General features: G+C 33.5%; 1 long non-coding RNA gene across 1 annotated transcript; it reads left to right on the forward strand.

The window, feature by feature from the left end:
• The first annotated feature begins 5,490 nt into the window (after positions 1–5,490).
• On the forward strand, positions 5,491–6,813 carry LOC130988599 (uncharacterized). The gene is made up of 2 exons (XR_009090150.1): positions 5,491–6,033; positions 6,612–6,813. It is a non-coding gene; the product is annotated as an uncharacterized LOC130988599 (long non-coding RNA).
• The last annotated feature ends 6,427 nt before the right edge of the window (positions 6,814–13,240 follow it).

Here is a 13,240-nt window from a genome sequence, read left to right on the forward strand (position 1 = left end):
CTGCGTATGATATCAATCTGACTCACTATCCTCTGATAGTAAGGAAGAGAGATATCATCTTCATCTTTGCAAACACGACTGAAGCCCTTACGTGGATCAGTTAAGTTCTAGTGACTTAACTGATAACTCTTTACTGAAGAGCTTTCAGTATCAGTCGTCAACCCTGTTGGTCAAAACTAATTTCGGTTAAACAGGTGTCTGGTTTGCATGCAAAGTTTCTTTTCTATCTCTGACTGAGATCCCTCTGATTGAGGTTGGTAGATAGTCAAAAATAGCCTATAGGTGTATTCCCCCCCATACACCTATTCGAGACCCCCCCGGACCTAACAATCACATAAATCTAATCAACTATTTACAAACCTTAGAATCAGATAAATAACTAGCTAGACATTCATAAAAATAAAATAAAGACATAATAATGAAGAAAGCAATAAAAATAATTAAAATTGATAAAACCTGGAAGAAATTCTGAAGTAATAGTTTGAATTATAAAGTCTTCAACCTTGCAGGAAAATAAATATATCTATGAAAGCAATAAAATTTTAAGTATAAAACTGAAAAATAAAAAGAAGAAGAATAGAGGTGAAGAGATGTGTCTAATAGGTAAGGAAAATGACCTATATATAAGCACATGGGATAAATACAGTATAAAGCTCGAAAATACTCATAAAATTCAAAAATCTCGAAAATTTGGAAATTCCCGTCGGACACTGTTCACTACTGCGGCCATATCTCCCTCGTCCGAATTCCGATTTGCGATCCGTTTGCTCCTACGGACTCGTATCGCGATGATCTACAACTTTTATAGACCATTCGTCCAAATTCAAACTCAATATTTTCTGTAAAAATCACCAAAGTACGAGCAAGTATCACATTTCACAAGATAAAACAATTTAAGCATAAAATAACTATCCAACACTCAATTTCCTATAAAATTGACATCATATAAACATTAAAAATCATGGAAAAGTGAGTATTATCAATAAGAGAAAGTCGATTAATTATATTGTTTTTTTTTCATAGAATTAATTAAATGTGATATTAAAATATAAAAAATGAAGTAATCATCAAGTAAATCACAATTTTAATTAATTTTACATATTCAATAAAACTTTTAAAATATTTTAAGAATACCACAATATTTTGATCCGTAAAAAATTCACTATCTCCAATTTTTTTCAACGATATTTCTTCCTTAAAATGACATCATTTGACTGATGAGATCATTGAAATGATTTGTAGTGAAAATTTTGGAGGTGCATACTTTGCTACCAATCTAAAAAATAAAAGAATAGTTGGGTATATTCTGTTTGTTCGGATCTAGGTTTTGGATATTTACAATAAAGAATGTCTAGTCTAGGAATTGTAAATATATTCTCAAGTATGAACTTGAAATTTTACAATGAAGGATAAGTTTATCACTACAAGAAAATGCGGCTCTAACGACCGAAATTTCGGTCGTTAAAACCGAAAAATCGGTCGTTAATATTTTTAACGACCGTTTTTTTCGGTCGTTGTTTGCATCGTCGCCCGAGTTTTAACGATTGTTTTTTCGGTCGTTAAATTTAACGACCGATTTTTTTATTTTTAACGACCGAAATTTCGGTCGTTAAAAAGAGAAAAAAAATATAAATAAAAAATTTATTTTTATTTATTTTTTTTAAATAACGACCGAAATTTTATTTTTAACGACCGGATTTTCGGTCGTTAAAAATTAATAAAAAAATATTTTTTTTTTCAATTTTTTTTTAATATCTTTGTATCCCACAAGTATTTTTAGTGTATTTCTAATGTATTTTGACATTAATTGCATACCATTTGACGAACTTCCCAGTAGGCCACCCATCTTACTTGTGATCTAAGTCAAGCACGCTTAACCTTGAAGTTCCTTTCGAGTAGTCACCAGTACAGAACACTCGTATTATTGATATATATATATAGTACCTATTAATTCATTTAAACTCTAATTCAATATAAAATATCATTAATCATTCATAACCTTATAATATGTCGAGATAATAACTAAGATTTGTGGTGCCGGCGAAACATTGAAGGTAAATATACGATCGAATTTAAAATAATAAAAAATCAATATTATCGTAATTAAAAAAGGAAAAGAAAATATGAGTATGAAAAATAACAATCAAATATACAACAAAATCAATATTAAATCAAATAATCAATATTGATAAAATTAATATTTGAAAAATAATTTTATTATTTTAAAATAATAAAATTATTAATATTTTGAAAATAATGAATCTAATAATTTAGAAAATCTAATAAGTCTAATAATTTATTATAATATAAATCTAATAAATCTAATAATTTATTATTATTTGCAAATAATATCACATTTTTATTAATAATCAATATTATCTATTTTTTTAGAATAATATTATGAAAATAACAATCATTTTTAAAATATTCTGTATAATTTAAAAATAATAATTAAATAGAAAATTAATAAAAAAAATAATTAAATATTTATATATATATATATATATAATCAATAAATAAAAATAAAAATAAATACGAAATTTAAAAATTTTAAAAATTGAAAAATTAATATTAACGACCGATTATTCGGTCGTTAATAAATAAAATAAATAAATAAATTAATTAATATAAATAAAAAATAAATAAATAAATAAAAATAAAAAAAATTAATTTTAACGACCGAAAAATTCGATCTTTAAAAAAAATAATTAAAAAAATATTTTTTTATTTAAAAAAAATTAAAAAAAATTAAAAAAATAATATTAACGACGGAATAATTAAAAAAATTAATTTAAAAAAATAAAAAAATAAATATTAACGACCGAATTTTCGGTCGTTAAAATTAAAATATAAAAAAATAATTTTTACGACCGAAAATTCGGTCGTTAAGAAAAATAAAATATTAAAATATTGAAAAAATAATTAGCGACCGAATTTTCGGTCGTTAAAAAATAAAAAATAAAATCGATCGTGAAACGATCGTAAATCGGTCGTTAAGTCCGCAAAATTAACGACCGAAAATTTCGGTCGTTAATTGCGTGTTTTCTTGTAGTGTATATCCTGAATATTATTGTAATCGGAAGTTATCCTTAAAGGTTAGAGTTTTTGAGAGCACAACAATGCAGGAAAGCCTCCGTCACGGGTACTTTGATATTCCATCGCATATCTAGACATGAGATATAATAGAACAATTGGAGAGAGCTTTTTTCAATTTCGATTTGTTGTCCATTGAAATATTTCTGTTGTATAAAGTAATGGTTATGATAGCTGGATCTGAACATCCGTAGTTTGATGTTGACATTCGGCGGACATTCTTATGCATTCTTCTGAAAAAGCGGGTTTCGCATGTAATACAATATTTGTAGAATTAAATGTCCAGGATGATTGGATATGTTTACTTCGCTTTGCTCTTTTGACTTTAGGGTTGACATGGCATAAGTGAGTTTGAACACGTATCAACTTCAGATCCTTCAGTCAGTTAGTTTGAGTAGACTGATGTTTTCATCAGTTCGTATTTCATACTTAATTATCATGTTGGTGGCATGGCGTGAACCTAATCAACTTGAGCATCTGTTGATCCTTTAGACTGGGATACCTTCATCAGCCTGATTCTTCTCATCAATTGGTTCTTCTGTTGGATTTCCTTTGTAGTTGGATCTTCAACTGGGTTTTCAACAGCATTCGACTTCTTCATAGGATTTATCTAAGTCAATTCTTCTTAGATTTAGGTTTCAGCATACTACAGTTTAGTTGGAAATTTCTTAATCCTTCAACTAGGTTTTGGTCATCATCAGGATTTGTATCGTTGGACTTTAGTATTAATCAGAACATAGAATTTTTCCACCACAAATTGAACATTCTCTTTTTAATATAGTACTCCCTCCGCCTCGGCCAAGACGCTACATTTATTTATCGGCACGGGATTTAAGGAGTTGTAGATTAATGTTTTAAGTGTGTAATAATAAAATGATAAAGTAGGAGATTGAAAGTAATAAAGTGATAAAGTAAGAAAGAGAATGTAATAAAGTGATAAAGTAGGAGAGAGAATGTAATAAAGTGATAAAGTAGGAGAGAGAATGTAATAAAGAAATACTTAATTAGTGTTAATTAAGTGTTTAAAATTCCTTATTTTTGCCAAATATAGAAATGTAGCATCTTCGTTGGGACGGCCCAAAAAGGAATATGTAGCATCTTGGGCGGGACGGAGGGAGTATAAACTTCCACATATAATTATTTAGCAAACAACAAGAGCTTACATTGGTACATGACTATTAAATTATTTCACAATTTTTTTATACAGATTATTCACATATTTTTACAGGATAATTGTCCTACTCTTATTGCAATATGTGAATAATATGCATCATGCAGACTCCGCATGGAATATCTCTTCAAATTTATATAATGAAATATAATTAATTATATTCATGCTGAATTAATATATTTGGATCTGGTTATACTCGATCTTCTGTTAGAGCTAGGCAGCAAAAAAAATATAATGAGTTTCCTAGCTCAATATAAGAACTTTCCCCACAAAAAAAATGCAGTTCTTTCTATATATACATACATATTTATCACTCTTAACTAATTTTACCTATATCATTATCCTTAATTTGAAAATATATTACATAATTGTGTCAGTAAAAGTCATTATATTTTAAACTTATTATTCATATATATAGGAAGCATTTTTTCTATAACGGGGCATGATTTCGGAAATATGAGGTAGTGTTGCCCAGGGACGGAGCCAGGGGGGGCTAGGGGGGGCTAGAGCCCCCTCCCAAATTTTGAGTTTTTTTTTTTTTTAAATATATATAGATATATGTTTATACCTATTATAAAATAATTTTGTTTTATAAAAGAGTATTTGGTTATTATATTATCTCATATATATACTTAATTTAAGGATAATTCCGTTATTTAAAACTATATAATCTATGAAATATTGTTTGTTATTATTACTATTATACTTGTCTTTTAATAAAAAATACCTAATATGTATGAAATGCTAAAAAAAATTATAATGTATTGAAACTAATTTGTAATATATAGAAAATATATAATCTATGAACATGTTGTTTGTTATTATTATTATTATGCTTGCCTTTTAATAAAAAATGTCTTAAATATACGGAATGTCCAAAAAAAGTTTTGTGATATATTGAAACTATATAATCTATGAAAATATTGTTCGTTATTATTAGTATTATGCTCGTATCTTAATAAAAAAATACCTTAAATATATAGAATGCCCAAAAAAAATTTCTCGGGGGCCGTACAATTTCAGCCCCCCCCGAAATTAATTCCTGGCTCCGTCCCTGGTGTTGCCTCTATCTCTATCACTAGAGAGCTATATATTATTCTCTTCAAATTATCTATGCTGACAAAAAGTAAATAAATTACTAACCTAAATAAATGCTCATAATAGAAGCAGATTTTGATGAATATTATATGGAGTGAAATATGAGTATTATATATCGGGAGTAGGGATGTCAATGTAGCCCGAAACCCGTGGGCCGACCCGAATAACCCGACAAAATTAGAGGGTTAGGGTTGAAAAATCGCAACCCGATTACAAATCGGGCTAATCGGGCCAGCCCGATCGGGCTGTCGGGTTGAAGCGGGCCAGCCCGTCGGGTTGTCGGGCCAGCCCGTCGGGCTATTGAATTATTAAAAAAAAAAAAAGTTACTGATTTTAGGCTTTTACTTTAGGGTTTGCTTAAGGATTTTTCACGCTTCAGCGCGCCTCCAACTCTCCAGACTCCAAATTCTCCAACCATTCCACTTCCATCGTTCACCGGAATCACCGCGCGTCGTTGAGATTTTAGGGTCAGCAGTTCAGCGCGTCTCTGCAGCCGCGTCGTCCTTCGTTCGCCTCTGCATCTGCCGCCATTTGCCACCACCGACCCGACACCACCTCCAGCCACCGGTCTGCGTCGTCAACTCCTCCACTCGCGGCAGTCGGCACCAGGTCCGCCACCACCTCCGGCCGTCGACTTTTGAAAACCCGTGCTTGCCATCAATCATTCATAGGTAATCTCTTCATCCTTAATCCTTAATCTCTATTCATAGGTTATTTACTCAATTTTTTTTTTGTTTCTATTTTGGATGAGTTTGTTTGTGAATGTGGTGGAATTAGCGGTCAGTTCTTCGCAAGGTCTACTTGATTTTGCACAGATGGTTTTGATTATGCTTTTAACTGATTGGGGTCCCTTTATTTAAAGATTCCACTCGCTAGCTCTCGTTCTGATAAAGGAAAAATTGATATGCCTGAGTAAAATCAATTGTGCAGAGAGTCACACACACAAATATGATCTATTCACGTGAAGTCTTCTCGGCAAGTTTGGGTAGAGTCAATTGGTTCTAACTTCTAATGGTTTCAATTCATTCATCACAAACTAATAATTTTTTTATTAGAGTAAAAATATTGATACTTTAAATTATTTATATATGAGTATTACGGATAGTACAGATTTTTATGTAAAAATGATGCCTTGATCTTGGTAAAGGAAAATTAGGATAAAATAGTGAAATGATTAGTTTAAACTTAGTTTAACCTTTCGTTTAAGTTTAAATTAATAAACATTGGAATTGTTTGCTTATTGTTGTAGGTGTTAAAGATGGAGTACTCATTTCCAAGTGTTGATATGGAGAGTGGTGAAGAAGATGTCAAAATTCTTGAAGATTCCAAGCCTAAGAATAGACAAATGATAATTTTATGAAAATTCTTGGAGGACTCATCTATGTATATTTTATACATTATACATTATATCATTAAGAATAATGAATAATAAAATACAAATGATAATTTTATTTTTACGCCTTTAAAACCTCCAACCCGATGGGCTAGCCCGAAACCCGAACGTTTAGGGTTAGGGTTGAAGATTTACAACCCGAAAAAACCCCCAACCCGATTAGCCCGCACCCGATTAACCCGGAACCCGATAGGGCTAGCCCGAAAACCCGATAGGCTGGCCCGATTGACATCCCTAATCGGGAGTGATGTGATTTGTAACCCCAAGGTGCGCCAAGAGCATGAGCCTCATCCCAATATGGCTCAAATATATTTGTACAAATTCTTTGTTAAATTTGAAATCCTATTGAATAGCGAAACTTTTCGCCACTATCACTGAAATTCCCAAAATTTCAAGTTAAATGAATGACTGTTGCAAAAAACAACGGCACTATTTATTTAATAAGATCTTTTCGCCACTATCACTGAAATTCCCAAAATTTCAAGTTAAATGAATGACTGTTGCAAAAAACAACGGCACTATTTATTTAATAAGATCGCACAACGGAATTATCGATTTGAGAATACACTTCGTCAAGATTTATATTTTGTGCGACCGTCCATAACGGTCGTTATACAATAGCGACCGTTTGAACGATCGTATTCCGATCGTTAATAAATTTTTTTAAATTTTTAATTAATTTTAATTTAACGGCCGTTCTTAGCAGTCGTATTGTTTTTTATTACAAATTATTTTTTTGTTTTTGGTTTATTATAATGACTGTTACCAAAACAGTCGTTATATATAATATTAAATTAATTTTTAATAAATAGTAATGACCGAATGTTTCTATTCGGTCGTTACATAATAGAGTATATAAAACTAATTTATATAATAATAAATTAATTTTTAATAATTAATAACGATCGTTTCTATTCGGTCGTTACATAACAGAGTATAATTTTATTTTAAATACTCCTTCCGTCCCAATAATCTTGTCCCACTTTTCTTTTTGGTTTGTCTCAATAATCTTGTCCCATTTCCTTATTAGGTAAATTTTAAGGGCTAATTAAATTCTACTTAAACATGATTCTAATTAAACTCCCCCTCTAAATCACATCTACACATCTACGGCTCTCTCTCTACCACCTCCCCCCTTCTCACTCTCTCCACCATTTCCCCTCTGTAAATCACCGGTGCCGCCGCTCCCTTCCCCTCTGATCCGCCGGCGCCACCTCCCACCTTCCCCATCTATAAATCCACTGCCCTCTTCCCCCTTTGTAACTCAACAGCCACCGTCGTTCCCTTCCCCTCTGTTTCGCCGCCGTCGCCGCCTCCCTCCTTCCCCCTCTGTAAATCCGTCGAGCACAGATCTAAGCCCTAAACTCCCTCTTCTCTTGCCTCGCCATCAGCTTCCCTTCAGCAAAGCAACAGCGACGGGCTGCCGTCTCCACCTCTCTCCAGATTTTTTGTTCTTGGCTTTTCCAGGTTTTGTTCTTGGTTAATGAAGATGATGAAAAATTTGTTTTTGGTTTTTCTGTTCTTGGTTAGCAAAAATTTGTTGAAGAAATTGTTCTTAGGTTAAAGATTTGATTTTTATTCTTGTTCTTTTGCTTGATTCTGTTCACTGTTCAGGATGGAGAGAGGCGGCGATGAGGCTGGTGGCTGTGCCGACGCCGGGGAAGGAGGTGGCGCAGGTGTGGCTCCGCCTACTGTTGCCGTCGGGGGGAGGTGAAGAAGAAAGAAGATAATTTTAAGCCATACTTAATTTCTTCTTAAACATGTGGGACCTTCTAGTTTACAACACTAATTTCACACTCATTAAGCTTCGTGCCCAAAAGAAATAGGACAACATTATTGGGACGGAGGGAGTAATAAATAACGACCGAATTTCGGTTGTTAAGTAATTAAAAATTAAAATATATATATATTATTTTTAACGACCGTGTGGAAATTATCGTTACTGGAAAATATTATTAGATTTAATTATTATTAACTACTGTTTCTATTCGATCGTTAGTTAACAAATTATTAAAATAATTAATTAAATAATTAACGATCGATATATCGGTCGTTATTTCAAATTTCAGTCATTAAAAAAATGGATTATACTTAGGGCTCGTTTGGTTTTCAGTAAAGGATTATGTAAGATAATTTGTAACCATGATATTTAGTGTGGATAATGACAGATTATTAATACTGAGTTGGCGTTTGCTATCATGGCTAAACACAGAATATCCTGGTTTAAGTTAATCCTAGGGGGGGTGGTATTATTAATCCTAAGAAATCTGGATTAATAATACTGGGTCGTGGGATTAAACCGGGTCATCCGCATTATTACTAAATAATACCAAACACTAGACTGATCCGAATTAAATTAGCTAATACAGTGTATTAGCCAATATCAAACACGCCCTTAGGGTTTTGACATTTCTTTCTCATTTCGATTTCTACCCAATTTTCGAACCTCCCGCGCCGATTTTCACGACGCCTTCCGCCACCACCGCGCCACCCGTCGAGTCCCGCTGTCTCACCGCCCCCTTCGCTCGCTGCGCCACCCCCGACGATTGCCCACCTTCACCGACGCCCACGCTGGTGAATCGAGCGCCCGTGCCCCTGCTGCCCGCTGCTAAGCCTCCATGCCGGACCGCCATTGCCCTTGCCCTTGCCCTCCGCCCGCCCTCTGCCGCCCCTGCTGCGCCCTCCGCCCGCCCTCTGCTGCTGTTGCCCCACGCCGGACCTCCCCTGGCCCATCCCTCTGCCAGTGGAGCCCTCTGCTGAATGACACGCCCTTTGCCGGTAAGTTGTCAGTGTGTGTGCGTGTGTTATTAAATGAAATTGTGAATGTGTTTAAGTTTATTTCTTATTTAATAGCCCTTCCCTCGCCGGAGAAGCACCTGCCCTCGTTGGAGACGCCAAACTTATGGGAAAGTACATAAATCGGGTGAAATTTGCCAATGTGTAAAATTTTTATGTCAATGCTAATTGAATCAATATTTTTTTTAAGAGAATTGAATCAATATTAATAGTTGTGATTTCTAACTTTTTGCCATTTTGCGTTTGTTTGGATGATAGGATTCATATTTTGCGTTTTTTTGGATGATAGGATTCATACTTCAAATATTTTCAATCAAAATATGATTCTAGTTCCCAATTTTTAATTAAATTCAATATGTTTTCTACAACTAAAATTCTTTTTGGTTTAATTTTTTTTAAATATAATAAAATTTGATTTGATTTGATTTTAGGTAGTTTGTAATTTGTAATTTTAATTTAATTTAATTTTATTTTATTTTTTATTTTTTTTTACGAACTATCCGATTGCTTTGATTAGTGATTTTTGAGTTGTCGAACAATTTGTCCATTTGAAGACATCCAAACAATGAAAATTTTATGTGTTAACATAAAGGTTTAAAGTTGGGATTTGATAGTGGGTAGCTTGGGATTGCTTGTGTTCTCTTGAGCGGTTGGAAGAATAATTACATCTCGTTTAATTTGGAATCAAGGCAAAATCTCTCTCGCTCGCACTGTCGGTTTTGAAGTATTCCCCCGTCCCCCAAATAATTTTCTAGTAAAGGACGATACAAGTTTTAAGGAGAGATAAAAAAAAACTTACAAATTTTATAAAAAAAGTTAAATTTACAATGCCATTACAATTTAATTTCCATCGGCTCTTCTGCTTCAAGCTTCAAGCTTGAATTCCCGTCAGCTCTTCTTCTTTAAACTTCAAACTTTGTGGTGGTAGCTTTAAGGATAGCGCGCTGTCGTCGATGGTTATGCTTTCCGGCGGTGATAGACGGTGCACCGTTGACTTCAGCTTGCCACACGATACTGTTGTTGTCGTCTTCTAGATATCCATTGAAATCCGAATGTAAATTGGTTGTGAATTCGAGTTTTAAAGCTACAATTCACAACTATGAATAGTTTGGTTGTGATTTTGAATTTTAGAACTAGCATTCACAACTAGAAATAGGAGTTTTAAAACTATAATTCATAACTAGGAGTAGTCTTAGTTATTAATTGGAGCTGAAGAACTCGAATTCACAACTAAAAAAATAAATGACTAATTTTTAAGGGTTTTATGTGAAGAGTAGTATACGGTATGTATGGCTAATTTTTAATTTTTTTTATGTTAATAGATAGTTTTTAATATTATTATTTTAATTTGGACATTTTAAATTTCACTCTAATTTTAAACTCAAGCTAATCACATAGAACAATATGATATTAAGTTTTTAATTAGCCGCAGACTCAACAAATTAATTTGGCTAGTGTTTTAATTAAGCTAATCACATAACGATTTACTCAGCACGCCGTGATGATATGCAGGGCCCTGGTCTTGACACTTCTTCGCCTGTGGAGTTCCTGAATAAAGTGAAGTATGCTCAGTCTAGAGGACAGATTCTGCAAAACTTTGTGATCAACTCCTCTAACTCTACCGATGCAGCCCATGCTATGTCGGTTGTGGCCTCTAAAAAATGGGGCGATATGTTGGACGATGAAGATGACGATGTTTTAGACGAGGACGACCCTCTTAAAATGTTCTCTTAGTCTTGGTTTCTTTTTTTGGTTACCCGGGGTTTCTTGCGGGTGCTTTTGCTTGTTTCTTTTGTCTCTGGTCTCTCTTTTTTCTTTTCTTTTTAATAAAATTTCTATTTCAGCAATCACATAACGATTTCTGAAATAAAAACAAAATAATGGTATAGCTAATTCTGTAATTGAGCTCATATTCAATTGGACTATATATTTAGTAAGTTTTGATATAATAAAAGCTCAACCAACCAAATTAATAGAGCAAACATGGAAGACTGTTTTTCAATACCTAGTGATACTCATGAAAAAACACTAGCCGCCCACCAAATTAAGCTTTTTTATTTTTTATTTTTTATTTTTTATTTTTTTAATTTTGTGTTAAAATGCTGAATAACAGGAACACAAAATTAAGAAAGTCAAAAAATCTTTTTGGCACACAAATAGTTGTTGCATCGAAGAAATTGCGAAAAAAAGAGAACATTCAAAATGAAAAGAAGAAGAAGAAAAATAATAAAAAAAAACAGTATGTTCACGTAACCACGTTGAATTGATGGATTCCTTGCGGCACAAGACCAAGACAAAGGATTTGTCGATTTCAGTATCCTTATATGTTCGCGTGAATTAAGACTGCTTACCTAGTTATATTACTTCTAATTATTTCTCTTATTTAAACGGTGCCTCAATCAATTACACTTTCATTTCATAGGTTTTACTTTTAAGTATATAACTTTATTTATTTTTATTTTTCCTTTTAAAATAAGGTGTATCAGGAAGTCCGCTACCGGAATCGAAATATTGTACTCCCTCCGTCTCAAACGAAATGTCCTACTCCCTCCGTCCACCAAAAAGAGTCCCATTTGGGGTTCGGCACGGGTTTTAAGAAACTTATTAAAGTAGATGTAAGTGAGGTAAAAGTAAATTTGTAGGGGTAGTGTTAATGACAATTTTTAAATGCTTAATCTCAATTAAGAACAACACATTTTCCATTCAAACTGAAATCGATTAACACTCTTAATATTCTCTACTGAACCACAATCACTTTTACACACAATTACACAAAATAATTCAAAGAAATAAGCATAAGAAAAAAAATCTGCTATAGCTACATTCAAATTTGCGTACATTCAGAAAGAAATAAGCACCATCAACGAAATTGTATACATTTAGATTTGCTATAGCTACATTTAAAATGAAATTCAAATTTCCCACACAAATTCAGGACAAAATCATTTTGGAAAAAAAATTGAGTTTGGGGTTGTCATGTCATCTCTCCGGACGGTGAGATGGAATCGAAGCTGGGGGCGGCAATGGTTGCCAGAATTTTAGAGACAACGAGGGGTTGTCGTTGTTACCTGAGAACGGAAGGAGTGATTTTTGGGTCTGGAGTGAGAAATAGAGAGAGTGATGGATGAGGGGCGACAGTGGCAGCTAGTCCTCCTGCGGCGGCTGCTGATTGCTGCGGTCAGTGGTGGCGCTCCTCGTCAGGGAAGATAGGCGGCGCCGAGTTGTGCATGTGGCTCCTCACCTTGAAGAAGAAGGCGACGATTTGGGGGAAGCTTGCTTTGAGGGAGGCGACGCACATTTACAGAGGCAGTGATTAATAGGGTTTCAGACGAATGAACAATGAAGGAGAGAGGTGGCGCCTTAGGGTGAAGACTGAAGAAGGTGAGAGGCGGCGCCTAAGGGAGGCGATTTAGGGTTCATCGAAGATGAACAATGAAGAAGGCAGAAAGGCGGCGAGTCTTTAGGATTTTTTAGTGTTTCATCTTTGAGCAGAGATGATATTGACTGAGAAATTAAGTGGTCAAACATAAAAAATTCTTAACATTTTTATTGTTAATCGTTTTTAAGTAAGTTTAAGTATGGATAATTCTTAATTATTGAGGTGGGTTTTCAATGACAAATAAAGTAAATACACAAATTTATAAAGGGTAAAATTGTATAAAAAGTGAAACAGGACTCTTTTTTGTGGA

The sequence above is a fragment of the Salvia miltiorrhiza genome, chromosome 6, assembly GCF_028751815.1.
Source record: "Salvia miltiorrhiza cultivar Shanhuang (shh) chromosome 6, IMPLAD_Smil_shh, whole genome shotgun sequence".
NCBI classification, from domain to species: Eukaryota; Viridiplantae; Streptophyta; class Magnoliopsida; order Lamiales; family Lamiaceae; genus Salvia; species Salvia miltiorrhiza.